Below are 14,198 nucleotides of genomic sequence, written 5' to 3'. Positions count from 1 at the left end.
TCACCAAAATAAAGGCAACAAGATAACACTCACATTTCCTCATAATGTTATCCAATCATAGAAAGATTCCACCATGACAGGCAAGGCTACCTCACATCTTTCACACAGATATTACCTGTCTGTAGAACAGACAATATTTAAGCATGCTATACTGGAAAGGATCAAAATACAAAACTCACTTGTTAAGACATAGAGAGAGCGTGATATTCTGTATGCTGGTCGCCTCGAATTTTTTGACTAGAGATTGCTAACAAAAAAGGTGACTACTTAACTAAGGCGAGCACGCCTTTCCTAGGCGTTAGCAAGTGAGTAGTGTATTTTCATCCTTTCATTTTACAGTATAGCGAATTTAAATATTCTCTTTTATACACACATGTAATATCTGTGTGAAAGGCGTGAGGTAGCGTTGCCTGTCATGATGGATTGTTTCCTATGTTTGGAAAACATTGTTTAAAAATGTGAGTGTTAAATTATGTTCTAAATGTTGGTGAAGGAGAACACCTGTTTTTTGTTTTAGATTAGGAGCACCAGTTACATCTCACTGGACATCTCCAAACATTAGAATCATAAATCCTCATATGTAGGGGAAGGGGAACGTGGATGACCAGGCTGTGGGTGCTGCTGGACATTGTGGCTAACATCGCCCTGTGTGGGGTCATACTGTTGCCCATGATGCTGTAATTGGCCAGCCTCCTGGGCCTGTTGAGGATACTGGCCAGAGTACTGATGATGGTGAGGGGCTTCTTGTTGGCTATGGTAGGCCCGTGGCTCATACCCACCAACATAGCCAGATCGTCCCCAACCAGGTTGGGACCAGCCTCCAACACTGGGTGGGTACAAGTGGCCATATTGGTGGGGTTGGCTTGAGGAAGACATTTGGGGCTGCGGAATAGAAGGATGGGTAGGGGGAGGAAGGGCTTGAGGTGTTGGCCCACGTATTAAGGGCTGTTCAGACCCTGCTTGAGCAAGCATCTATGTGGATGGTCTCATGCGCATTAAATTTCGTGGTGAGAGCTGCCACCTCTCCAGAAATTCAAAAACCTCATATGGGGTATTGGGGGGTGCTTGCATCAAGCAGGATCTGAATACAACCCCTAATACGGAGCCTGACCTCACGGGTAAGGGCACGGAGATAAAGGGTGAGGCTACGTGCATAGGCCTCCTCACCATCATCTGTAGTGACTCTGGACAAATAATTGAGCACCCCTGTGTCCACATTGGTCCTGCTCTCTTGAATGGTGACCTGACGCCTTCTTCTTGTTCGCCGTGATGCTAGAGCAGCCTGTGGGGAGGACCTGATCGGGGCAGTTGGGCTGCTGCTCAAGTTGCCTGGCTCTTCCAGGATGGGTGAGGTGGCAGCAGCAGACCGTCCTGGTGGTGTGGTGTGTAGGCCAGCCATTGTGTGGTCTTATGATGCCTCCTCTTCAGCCATCCTTCTTGTAGGGGGAGAAGATGGGCCAGCCACCTCATCCCCTACAGGATCTATAATTGGCTCTGCCTCTGAGGCTGTTCCTCGATCCGTAAGGTTGGATTGAGTTCTGTTATGAAATAGAACAGAGGCAAAAATACATCAATATTTTTGTCCCTGTAAATTATTTGTGTAATGTATTTGTGTAATGTGGTGTGAGGTATCTACTTAAGGTCTCAGATCCAGAATTGGGGCGAGGAAGTTCAGCCGGTCATAGTTTATATATTTTCTTTTGACATGCCCAGCATCCCCACTCCTGGACCGCTGCTGGCGTTCCCAGCGATACTTGTCCCGGATGCTTCGCCAGCGTTTCATCACATCTTCCACTGCAATGTGACAGGAAAGATTGTCAAAATCACATATTTGAGAGGTCACATTTTCGAACAGTAGTCTAGGCATGGGGCCTTATGGGGTGTGCGTTCTACCCATGGTGGCATATGTAATTGGGCCGATACACATGGTCTCATTAGCTCCACTTAAACTAATTTTAGTGGCTAGGAGGATGAGGAGCTTGTGGCCTAACCCCAAATTATGGCTGTGTGAAGCCACGTGTCACATCCAAATGTAACGGCCTCATGAGGCTAATAAAAGTACATGCACAGGAAGGGGGGGTGCTGATTCTAGATTCATTTTATAGCGCACGCTAAGGTTAATGATGTTTTTATGGTTGCACTTACGAAATTTATGCTGCTCATCACGTGGTCTGTCACCAAAGCCATGGTACATCTGGCGACAGATGCGCCTCCATGACGCCTCCTTTCTTGTGCGGTTAGCATAGTTTGCATCGCGTGGGTCCCATATTTCTGGATGCTCCTGCACCAGCACAATGAGCATCTCTACATTAATATATGTGGACGCCATGCTGCTGCTGTACTCCGTGGAGGCTGACTTCCTGAATGTCTGGAGCGGTTTTTGAGCTCATTTGCATGTCTAGGCTTCCTGATGATGGATTGGCCCATTTCCTGTTCACCAGCCAAAAGACCTGCTTATTGCTCGCAGGTCACACGTGTGTTCCGTGTGTAATCCGTATTTTTTGTGCACCCATAGACTTGCATTGACGTACCTACGGGCGTAGTACTCTGACAATCGCAGCATGCTGCGAGTGGCACGGAGCATAGGATACGTATGAGAAATATACGCCTGGTGAGAGTGACCCCATAGAAAATCATTTGTCCGTGTCTAATGCGTGCTTTTTGCGCCTCTCACTCTCCCGTATTCCTCGCCAGTGTGACTCCGGCCTTCAAAAGTGATACAGCATGCCATATCACACCTTTTCATTTAGTCGTGATGAAATTCATCTGTGTGCAGAGCTGTTGCAGAGAAAAAAACAAACTTTTTTTCAGTTGCTAATGTGATTCAGCATGCCTTATCTCAACTTGTCATTTAGTGATGATAAAAATTCATCTGTGTGCAGAGCTGTTGCAGAGTTAAAGAAAAGCTCTTTTTTTCTGTTACAAACGTGATACAGCATGCCATATCCTTTTGTAGCAGTGAAATTCAGCTGTGTGCAGAGCTCATGCAGAGGAAAAAAAAATATTTTTTTCTGTGACAAACGTGATACAAAAAGCTAGATCTGAGTTAGAAATTGTTTGGATCATATATTTTATTTTATGCAAGCCTCATCCACAGTAAAAAAAAACACTTTCTTCTGTTAGTAACGTCATACAGCAGGCTAGATGTCAGTTTGAATTTGTTTGGAGCATATATTATATGCTATACTGTCCTCATCCACACTAAAAAAATACTTTTTTCTGTTACTAATGTGATACAGTAGGGGAGATCTCAATTTGAAATTGAAGCATACACTCACTGGCCACTTTATTAGGTACACCTGTCCAACTGTGTGTTAAGACTTAATTTCTAATCAGCCAATCACATGGCGGCAACTCAGTGCATTTAGGCATGTAGACATGGTCAAGACAATCTCCTGCAGTTCAAACCGAGCATCAGTATGGGGAAGAAAGGTGATTTGAGTGCCTTTGAACGTGGCATGATTGTTGGTGCCAGAAGGGCTGGTCTGAGAATTTCAGAAACTGCTGATCTACTGGGATTTTCACGCACAACCATCTCTAGGGTTTACAGAGAATGGTCCGAAAAAGAAAAAAAATCCAGTGAGCGGCAGTTCTGTGGCCGGAAATGCCATGTTGATGCCAGAGGTCAGAGGAGAATGGGCAGACTGGTTCGAGCTGATAGAAAGGCAACAGTGACTCAAATTGCCACCCGTTACAACCAAGGTAGGCAGAAGAGCATCTCTGAACGCACAGTGCGTCGAACTTTGAGGCAGATGGGCTACAGCAGCAGAAGACCACACTGGGTACCACTCCTCTCAGCTAAGAACAGGAAACTGAGGCTACAATTTGCACAAGCTCATCGAAATTGGACAGTAGAAGATTGGAAAAACGTTGCCTGGTCTGATGAGTCTCGATTTCTGCTGCGTCATTCGGATGGTAGGGTCAGAATTTGGCGTAAACAACATGAAAGCATGGATCCATCCTGCCTTGTATCAACGGTTGAGGCTGGTGGTGGTGGTGTCATGGTGTGGGGAATTTTTTCTGGGCACTCTTTGGGCCCCTTGGTACCAATTGAGCATCGTTGCAACGCCACAGCCTACCTGAGTATTGTTGCTGACCATGTCCATCCCTTTATGACCACAATGTACCCAACATCTGATGGCTACTTTCAGCAGGATAATGCGCCATGTCATAAAGCTCGAATCATCTCAGATTGGTTTCTTGAACATGACAATGAGTTTACTGTACTCAAATGGCCTCCTCAGTCACCAGATCTCAATCCAATAGAGCATCTTTGGGATGTGGTGGAACGGGAGATTCGCATCAGGGATGTGCAGCCGACAAATCTGCGCCAACTGTGTGATGCCATCATGTCAATATGGTCCAAAATCTCTGAGGAATGCTTCCAGCACCTTGTTGAATCTCTGCCACGAAGAATTGAGGCAGTTCTGAAGGCAAAAGGGGGTCCAACCCCTTACTAGCATGGTGTACCTAATAAAGTGGCCAGTGAGTGTATATTCTATGTTATACAGGTCTCATCCACACTAAAAAAAATACTTTCTTTTGTTTCTAAAATGATACTGTAGGGGAGATCCCAGTTTGAAATTGTTTGGAACATATCCTCTATGTTATACAGGCCTCATCCACACTAAAATAATACTTTCTTCCGTTACTAATGTGATAAAGTAGGGGAAATCTCAGTTTGAAATTCTTTGGAGCATATAGTCTATGTTATACAGACCTCATCCACAGTAAGAAAAAAAAGACTTTCTTCTGTTAGTAGCGTCATACAGCATTCCAGATATCAGTTTGAAACTTTTGAGTGCTGAAATTGTCCTCCATACAGGGGTTCATATGATAAAATATTAATTTGTTCTGTTACTACTGTGTTCCAAAAAGATGTCCACATCTGTGACTGTAATTCTTTTATGCTGAGATTCTACTGTAACCAAAGCTCATCCACAATAAAAAAAAATATTTTTTTCTGTTACTACCATGCTACATGAAGCAGGTTACATTTTATAATTTAATTATTTTGAGCTGGTATTGTGCTCCAGCCTGGAGTCCACAATACACAATATAAATTATTTGTGATAAAAGCATGGTCCTAAAACCATGCCACATTTAAAGCATTGGACAGGGCTTGGAGCAGTATTTCTTACTTAAAGTTTAATCAGTAACTGGTGGATGATTCACAGTTGTAGGCCTGAAGCTCTGAGAAAGAACTCTGCCAAATTCAGGCAACACAAATGAAGGAGACGTAACGTGGAGACAAAACATTTCTAAAAATTATGGACAGATACAACTAAAAAGTAGCATCAATTTCTATTTAATTTTTTAACTCACTTATATAACGCCAATAATTACACAGCTCTTTACAGACATTAGTGGCACTGTAAATGAAAAAAGAAAATTAACCAGCTCACCTGATGCAGCTTGTGGTGTGTGGAGACATTGAACACACATAGTCTGACGTGCATTTGCTCAAAGAAAAAGAAAAAAGTTCCAGCTTCTAAATTGATCCATATTTTATTATTAAAGATTACAAAAAATTATGATAGTAGTTCACATGAATGCCAATAGTAGCAATGCGTTTCCAACACTATGCCTGTGTTGTTTTCAAAAACCTATCTGCTTGTTATGCTCTGCAAGCAACTTTTGACATCCACACTCAAGTTGCACCAATCCTTTGGAATGCTCTACCCCAAGAAAGTAGGACTAAACACAACTCACACAGTTTTAGGCACTTCCTAAAAGCACATCTGTTTAGGGCGGCCTATCACATTCCCTAAGCAAAGTCCATTAATATATAGTCCATTCTCTACTTCTCTGATCATAACCCTCCATCAAACTCCATCACTCCCAAAAGCACTACAATATTGGCTGATGAGCATGTAAGGGTATGAGCAGGAACGTGGGATGCAGTGACGGGATGCAGGCAGAGCAAGAGTCAACAGGTTTATTTACAGGGGAATACTCCACCTAGGGAGGTAATGAGATAAACAGCATAAATGGGAAAGGAGGACGGGAGATAAAGGGTTAGGCAGGGGAGACAAACAGTACATTAAATCAAAGGATATTCTTAAGGTGAAGAGCAAGGTTCAAAATAACGGCGGTCCAATAGCACAGATGTCATGAAGTCCTTAAACTGCAACTTCTGCTGCAAACTCAATGGTGTCGATAACGGCCGACGCGGTGTTCTTATTAATGGGGTCCAGCAAGCAAACAATACCCCTTCTTCTGGTAACAGTGGTTGTTCTCCGGTAACTTACACTGCCCCTAGTTCATATACTGTAGATGCCTACAAGGTTACGGGCCACTGTACTGTCTAAGCCCGACGTGTCTCCTGCACAACTCTCCTGACAGTCTCGGTCAAACGGGCCCAAAGTGGCTGACTGTAATACAGGTCATGGTCTTGTACGAGCCCAACTTGGCTGGGTAGGTGTTTAATGACCCAGTCAGGGTGCAAACGTTTGTCCTGACCCCGGTCACTCTTATGGGGCACGTGTGTAGTACTTATGGACACGGAGCTTTCAGCGTCTTGCTTACTGATAGTCACCGGCACACCCTGCACGTTCCTCTCCTCCTCTGGTCCCCGCTGCTGACGACGGGGAATGGCAGTTGCTGGTTTGCACAATGCTGGTGCTCCCCAGATGGAGTACTTCTCTCTCTGTGGCTGCTGCATGACCGGCTCTGCACTGTCCTGTGTGCACAGCTCTGTTCTGTCCTGTGTGCACAGATCTGCTCTGTACTGCAACTGGCTTCTCTCCTGGCAGCGGTCCTTCTGTGGTCAGTCAGACCCTGCCGCAGTGCCTGTACTCAGTGGGGGAAAGGGCTGCCGAGCGCTCCACTCACTGCTCTGTGTGCTGCTCTGCATTTGCGCCTAACTGCAGTCCTTCATGCACTTTTCCTTTTTATATCCCGGCTGCTGCGCATGCTTTTCTGCCTCTCCCCACCTCTCCGGGTCTGCAGGAAGGTCTCTCCCACTCAGGCTTCCCTCAGGCTGCAGGGGAAGGTCCGCGTCCTCAAAGCTGTCCCCCGTTAACAGAGGATGCAGCCTTTCTAGTTCCGGACCCAGATTGCAGGTACCCTCGGTCCGGACTATCTCCTTACATGCAGTTCATGCAGCCTTTATCTACCCTTCATTTCCTCAAGATTGCTGGGCTATCATTATAAATAAGCACCTGTCACCCCCACCTTATTGCAGCTTGTAAGCTCTTATAGGCAGGGTTGTCATTATCTTTGCATTAAATATTGCATTATTATTCAAGCTGTTTAGTAGTTTAGTTCGCCATCCCATGTGGTCTATTAGATTAGCTCTCCATTTTCTGTTGTGTACTTGTTTTGCTTCTCCAACCCTAGCTGTTTAGTAGTTTAGTTCTATAACCCCTATTGTCTAGTAGTTTAGTTCTCCTTATAGTGTATAGTTGTTTAATTTTAATAATCCATCCCTTAGGCTACTGTCACACATCAGGTTTTCGGCGTCAGGCGCGATCCGGCGTCGTGCCGGAACGCCGGATCCGGCAAATGTTTCGTAAAACCGGATGTGACGGATACGGTTTTCTGCCGGATCCGTCTTTTTCTTGACAGACAAAACCGGATCCGTCTCATCCGGTTCATCCGTTTTTCTATCCGTTTTTCGACGGATTACGCCGGATCCGGTTTTTAAAATTGACCCTTGTGGCCTTCCGAACAGGATTGGCTACTGGAAAGCTATATATAGCATGTTCCTACAGCCCTTCTTTGACAGGTTGTAGAGGAGAAAGTGCAGGTTGGAGAGAAGAGCAAGTTACTGGCGAAGATGGATGTTGTCATTGGAAATATTTTGAAGAATTTGGCGGATTTTATAGCGGAGGCGAATCGTTTGAGGGTGATTGTTCTGGAGAAGGAGAGAGCGAGACAGCAGCGCATCAGGCATCGTAGACGACGTTTGTGGATCCACCCCATCACAGCCAAGAGAATGACGCGTGGGGTCTATTCTACACTCTGCATGGACCTTCGACGAAACCCGGATAAATTTTTTGGATATGTTAGGATGAAAATGGAGAATTTTGATTACTTGGTGGAGCGCATTGCACACCTCATAAGAAAAGCGGACACCTATTGCCGCTTCTCTGTTTCACCCGCAGAGCGTCTGATGGTGACTTTAAGGTAAGCCACATTTATTGGATATGCTCGCATCAGAGCACACTTTCACTGCAATCTTGTTGGTGGTAGTTTGTATCTCCAAGTGTTATAGGTCAGTTTTGGTATGTAATGCTGTGATTTAAAACTAATTTATTGTTTTTTAATTCCCCACAGATTTCTTGCAACTGGAGAATCCCTTTCGTCACTGCATTTCCAGTACAGACTCGGGATTTCCACCATATCTGGAATTGTGAAGTACACATGCCGTGCACTGTGGGACTCCTTAGCTGAAGAGTATTTACCAGAGCCCACAACAGAGAGGTGGATTGAAATTGCTGACAAGTTTCAACAGATATGTCAGTTTCCCAACTCCTTGGGCGCTGTGGACGGGAAACATATCCGCATTGTAAAGCCAGCTGGATCGGGATCGGAATATTTCAATTACAAGAAATATTTTTCAATTGTCCTCATGGCCATCGCTGACACGGAATACAAATTTATTGCGGTTGATATTGGGGCCTATGGCCGCTCCAATGACTCTCAAGTTTTCAAACTGTCTGCCATGGGGCGTAAACTGTATGGAAACACCTTCCAGTTCCCACCACCTAGACCGCTGCCGCAAACATCTGGTCCACCTATGCCATTTGTCTGTGTAGGGGATGAAGCCTTCCAGCTGTCAGAACACCTTTTGAAACCGTACTCTAGCAGAGGATTGACAAGACCAAAACGCATTTTTAATTACCACCTCACAAGAGCAAGAAGAATGGTTGAATGTACCTTTGGTATTCTGACAGCCAAATGGCGGGTCCTATTGACTGCGATCAACCTCAAGACAGAAACTGTGGACGAGGTGATCAAAGCGTGCGTGGTACTCCACAATTTTGTTATCTGCAAGGAACCCATTTCCATTGAGGACACCTCTGAAGAAACCACCTTGCAAGATTACCATGACATTACCACTAGAAGTTCTGTGACGGTTTCAGTAATGAGGGACAATTTTGCACTATACTTTATGTCACCTCAAGGCAGAGTACACTGGCAGGATGACAAAGTGTGAAAGATTTGTGCCCTAACCAAACTTGTGTACCTTCTGTACCAACAGTATATACCTTTGCCAACCAAAGTTGGCTATCTTGTCATGGTCTCTATTTTTAGCTTTAGGCCACAGGTGTGTACCTGGTTGTGTTTTATGCAAAGTATTTCACCTTTTAACAAAAGTTGTGTACATTGTTAGGAAATCACCAACAATAAACACAACTTTTTAGGTGAAATACTTTGCTTCAAACACAACCAGGAACACAACTGTGGCAAAAAGCTAAAATTTACCCACAGTTATATACCTAGTTTTGAATACCATTTCACCTTTTAAATACCCTGTATTTAACCTTTTTCGCCGCAGAAAGAAATGACAGACAACTAGTGTAAAATAATTTAACTTTTATTGAAAAATGTTTTTTTTAGTAAACTTTTTTAAAATTTTAATAAACTTGTTTAATAAAGCTTTGAAACCATAAAACTGGTCATTTTTATTTAAATACACACATTATAAATCTGTGTAGTGTGTGGTGGAAATACTGCTGGAGGGGCTGCGGGACACTTCGACACTGGGAGTGTGGAGAGAGGACTGGGATCGTGGTGGGGAAGGAACAGTTAGAGGTGAAGGTGTGGAAAAAACTACAGAATGGGTGGACATGTGGGAAGCAGAAGAGGTGGTGGGTGGTGGAGTGGAGGGTTGGGCAGGGACTGTAGGAGCAGATGATGTTGATGGCAAGTTGTATGGGGAAGGAGTTTGGTACGGGGCAGGTTGCTGGAAGTGGGGAGATGTCTGGTACGGGGCAGGTTGCTGGAAGTGGGGAGATGTCTGGTACGGGGCAGGTTGCTGGAAGTGGGGAGATGTCTGGTACGGGGCAGGTTGCTGGAAGTGGGGAGATGTCTGGTACTGGGGAGGTTGCTGGTACTGGGGAGTTTGCAGGTACTGGTGAGGTTGCTGGTACTGGGGAGGTTGCTGGTACTGGGGAGGTTGCTGGTACTGGGGAGGTTGGTGGTGCTGGGGAGGTTGCTGGTGCTGGGGAGGTTGCTGGTGCTGGGGAGGTTGCTGGTGCTGGGGAGGTGGATGGTGCTGGGGAGGTGGATGGTATGTAATAGGAGGGGGAGGATGGAAAGTGGCTGGAGGGGGTGTAGATGTAATAGGAGGGGGAGGATGGAAAGTGGCTGTAGGGGGTGTAGATGTAATAGGAGGGGGAGGATGGAAAGTGGCTGGAGGGGGTGCAGGTGGAGGAACTACTGTGGTGGGAGGAGGAGGTTGGGAGGTAACTTGCTGGAGAGCAGCGTGGCATGAATGCATTACATGCATCTGCTGGGCAGGAGAGAGCGTTTCCATGCGCTCCACAACAGACCTGAAAAAGGTGTGGTTTGGCGAAGATCTTGCTTCTGAATGCATGGTTTGCAGAAGTGTCTTCACCTCCAGAATGCTGGAGTTGATCTGCTGATAGCCTGCGGAGATTTGCTCTGACAAGACTTTTAGACAGTTCTGGAAAGATGCATTCAGATGCAAGAACTCTGGCGCATAAGTCTTTTCCTGACCCCTCTGCCGCTGCCGCCCAGTACCCGCAGGTGTACTAGAGGTGGCAGGGGCAGAAGGGTGGGGTAAAGGGAAAGCGATCTCCTCACCAGCAGCTTCATGGAATGTAGGCGGCCACGATGCTCCTGTGCTGGTGGATGGGACAGATGGGTCGAATGTGTGGGAAGGCTGGGAAGGTGCAGATGTACCGGGGCGGTCGAAGTGTCCCTCGGTGCCGGTCTCCTCAGGGATCGCCTCAGAAGGGTCCAATCGTGCAGGCTCCCGAGTGCTGCTCACCGTGCTGTGGAATAAAGAGAAAAAAAAACAATTAAAATACTGACATGGTATGGCCCTGGCTGAAAAAAAAAATTTACATCTAACATTTTTTTTCACATGTGGTGTGTAATATTTACCTTCTAGTGACCATTGTTTCCCGGAGGAACGACAGGGCTTCTGCGTACTTGTACTTGCTCCTGCGTCCTCCAGATCCACTCGGGGCCCGCATCTCTTTATTGAACTCCTTCTTGAAACGATCCCTCACAGACCACCACCGATTCACAATTCTGTTCCCTGAAACGAGAAAGGACAAAGTGGTTAGTATACAACATCAGTGTTTCCCAAACTCCAGTCCTCATGGTCCCCAGGGGTCATGTTTTCAGGATTTCCATAGTAAATAGAAATCCTGAACACATGATCCGTGGGGACCACGAGGACTGGAGTTCGTGAAACACTGGTTTACATCAAGCAACCGGTACTGTATATACTTACGCTCTTTAATCTGGGCCCGAACATCGAGGTCCTCCCAGCGGCCCACAAGGAGCGAACAGATTTCCTCCCAGAGTCGTCGGGTAACGATAAGTTCAGCGTGGCGGCGGTCAGCCATATTCCAGAGCGGCTCCCTTTCTCTGACGAGATCGATGAGGTGGTCCACATCGAGTCCTCCATCCTCACCGTCAGAGTCGGGAGCACGCTGTGAAGGCTGTTAAAGAAAAAGACAAAAATAACATAATTAGCCTCCACAAAAGAAATGAAATAAAAAGTGCAAAAAAACAAAGCAAAAATATTTATACTTACACGCTGGTGACCGCCGCGTTGCTGTCGCCGACGACCCTGGGAGGCACTGCGAGGACCTCTTGGCCGAGCACCAGATTGGGAAGACTAGAGAAGAAAACAAAAAATGTTATGTCTTTGGATGTAGGCATTTGTTTGCTGTGTGTGGTCTGCAGAACATTGTTTTCTATGTGTTGTGTGTAGTGTGATGTTGTGTTTCTGCGTTTGATGCAAAAAACTTACCAATTGTGAGCCCACTCCAGGTGTCTGTCCACCCCTTCCTTCTTCTTCTGGGAGCTCCTCTTCATCTTGTGAATCCTGTTTTGAAATAAAAGGCAATGAATAGACATATATTACAGAGATGATGGATTTTGGAAATAAAAACTTACCGTCAAACGCTGACGATGCGAGGGAGGGCTCCCAGAAGATGATGTGCTGTCTTCCTGGTGGACACACTCCATGCCTGTGGGTGGTGTTCCAGCTGCTGCCATTGCTGCTGCTGCTGCATCTATTGGGCGGCTGTTGAATAAAGAGAAACAAAGGGCCAATGAATATCTTGATATTCAATAGCCCTAGTTTGGAGGAATGGGGGATTTGATAATTACCGTCTCTCATCTGCTGCTGGCCTCCCCTCCTCAGCATGTTCCATTTGCTGCTCCATTTGGGGTGGTGGTGGTGCTGATGGTGCTGCAGTGGTCTCCTGCCTTCTCCTGCCGCGCTTGGTTGCTTTCTTGGGTGGCATGTTGGGTGTGGCTGTGGGTCCCACTGTCTTGCTTTTATATATGTCTTGTGGGCAGAGCTACTGAGCATGCTCAGACCAAAAAAACCGGATCCGGCCACCGGATCCGGCTTCCGCCGGATCCGGCGCATTGCGGTGCTCATAGGCTTTCATTGTGTGAAAAAGCAGGACGCGCCGGATCCGGCGTGTCCGGCTTTTACGCCGGAGACAAAAAACGTTACAGTAGCCGTTTTTTCCAGACGCCGGATCGCGACACATTGCCGGATCCGGCGAAAACCGGATGAAACGCATGGCCATCCGGCGCGATCCGGCGCAAATGCAAGTCAATGGGGGGGAAACCGGATCCGGCATTGCATTTCGCCGGATCCGGTTTCTGTCAAAAGCGCCGGATCGCGCCTGACGGCGAAAACCTGATGTGTGAAGGAGGCCTAAGTGCCCTGCAAGCCTTGGGGATTCCGAGACTTGTGGAGCAGCCCCTTTTCTGCCTGCCCTACAGCCACTAGAGTCACCCAGTGCCCAGTCAGCGAGATATAATGCCCCTGTCCATGCTTGCTTGTCCAGGTGTCAGTGTTTAAATGCACCCTGTCACACATGGATTTTTCGAAAGAATGGGTGATGTTGTCTGTGACATGCTGGTGTAGTGAATTCATATCTTTTTTAGAGAGGTAATGGTGACTGGGCAACTGATACTGTGGGACTGCAATGGCCATCAGCTTTCAGAAACTGTCTGTATCCACAAGGCGGAAAGGCTGCTTTTCCGTGGCCAACAGATTGGATTGGCCATCCAATTACTGTATCACAGATATCAATGGCCGTGAGTCATGCAGAACCACCCGCTGTGATCTTTGGAGCGAAGAGCTCTCAGCTGGCCCCTATTGGCTAGACAATTACACAATTGAACTACGATAACCGACGAAGCTGCAGGCTGTTAACAATAATTAGTTATTGGAAAACTAATAGTGAGCATACATGTTGTACACCTCTGGATTACAATGCATGGAATATGTGTATAATCTGCTGTACAATCATTTCTAAATCCACGATAACTCAGCACTCCTCGCTGCCACCACCAATCCTGTTTTTTTTTAAAAAAACTAAATAAATACAGGCCAATTGAATGTCATTCTTCTTTTTAAGGTTCATATCATAAGGGTCTTCCATCCTCAGAGTAGCGGTCCTATACCATCCCCCAAGCTCACCCACCCACTTCCATCACCACTTTTCTGCCTGGCTGCAACACTTAATGTCCTCAAAAGTGCCTTATCCCTTATCCTGGGAGACTGCCACAGCCCCACCTCCCCAACTGCATATCAGCTTCTAACCTCTACCCATTTCTCGTGGCCTCTCACAACTTTCAACCTCTGAGATACACAAAGATGGTAACACCCCTGAAATGGTCTTTGTTTGGCTCAGTTCAATCTCCTACCTAGATAACTCACCTTTTACCCTTTCTATCCCATGAAATAAGGAATAACAACAACTTACACATTTTTAGGCTCTCCCTAAAAACATATCAGTTTAAGGCGACGTATCACATTCCCTAATCAAAGTCCTTTTTATATATAGCCTATTCTCTACTTCTCTGAACATAATTTGCCATCAAACTCAACCGTACCTAAAAGTATCAAGCAGCCTTTATCTACTCCCCTTTTCCTCAGGATCGCTGAACCTTCATTGTAAGTAAGTATCTCTACTTTGTGTCATCCCTACCTCATTGTAGATTGTAAGCTATGAATAGCAGGT

Source organism: Dendrobates tinctorius, unplaced genomic scaffold (genome assembly GCF_039654945.1).
Source record: "Dendrobates tinctorius isolate UK_male_01 unplaced genomic scaffold, ASM3965494v1 ptg000046l, whole genome shotgun sequence".
Lineage (NCBI taxonomy): Eukaryota > Metazoa > Chordata > Amphibia > Anura > Dendrobatidae > Dendrobates > Dendrobates tinctorius.
This window is presented reverse-complemented; position numbering follows the sequence as displayed.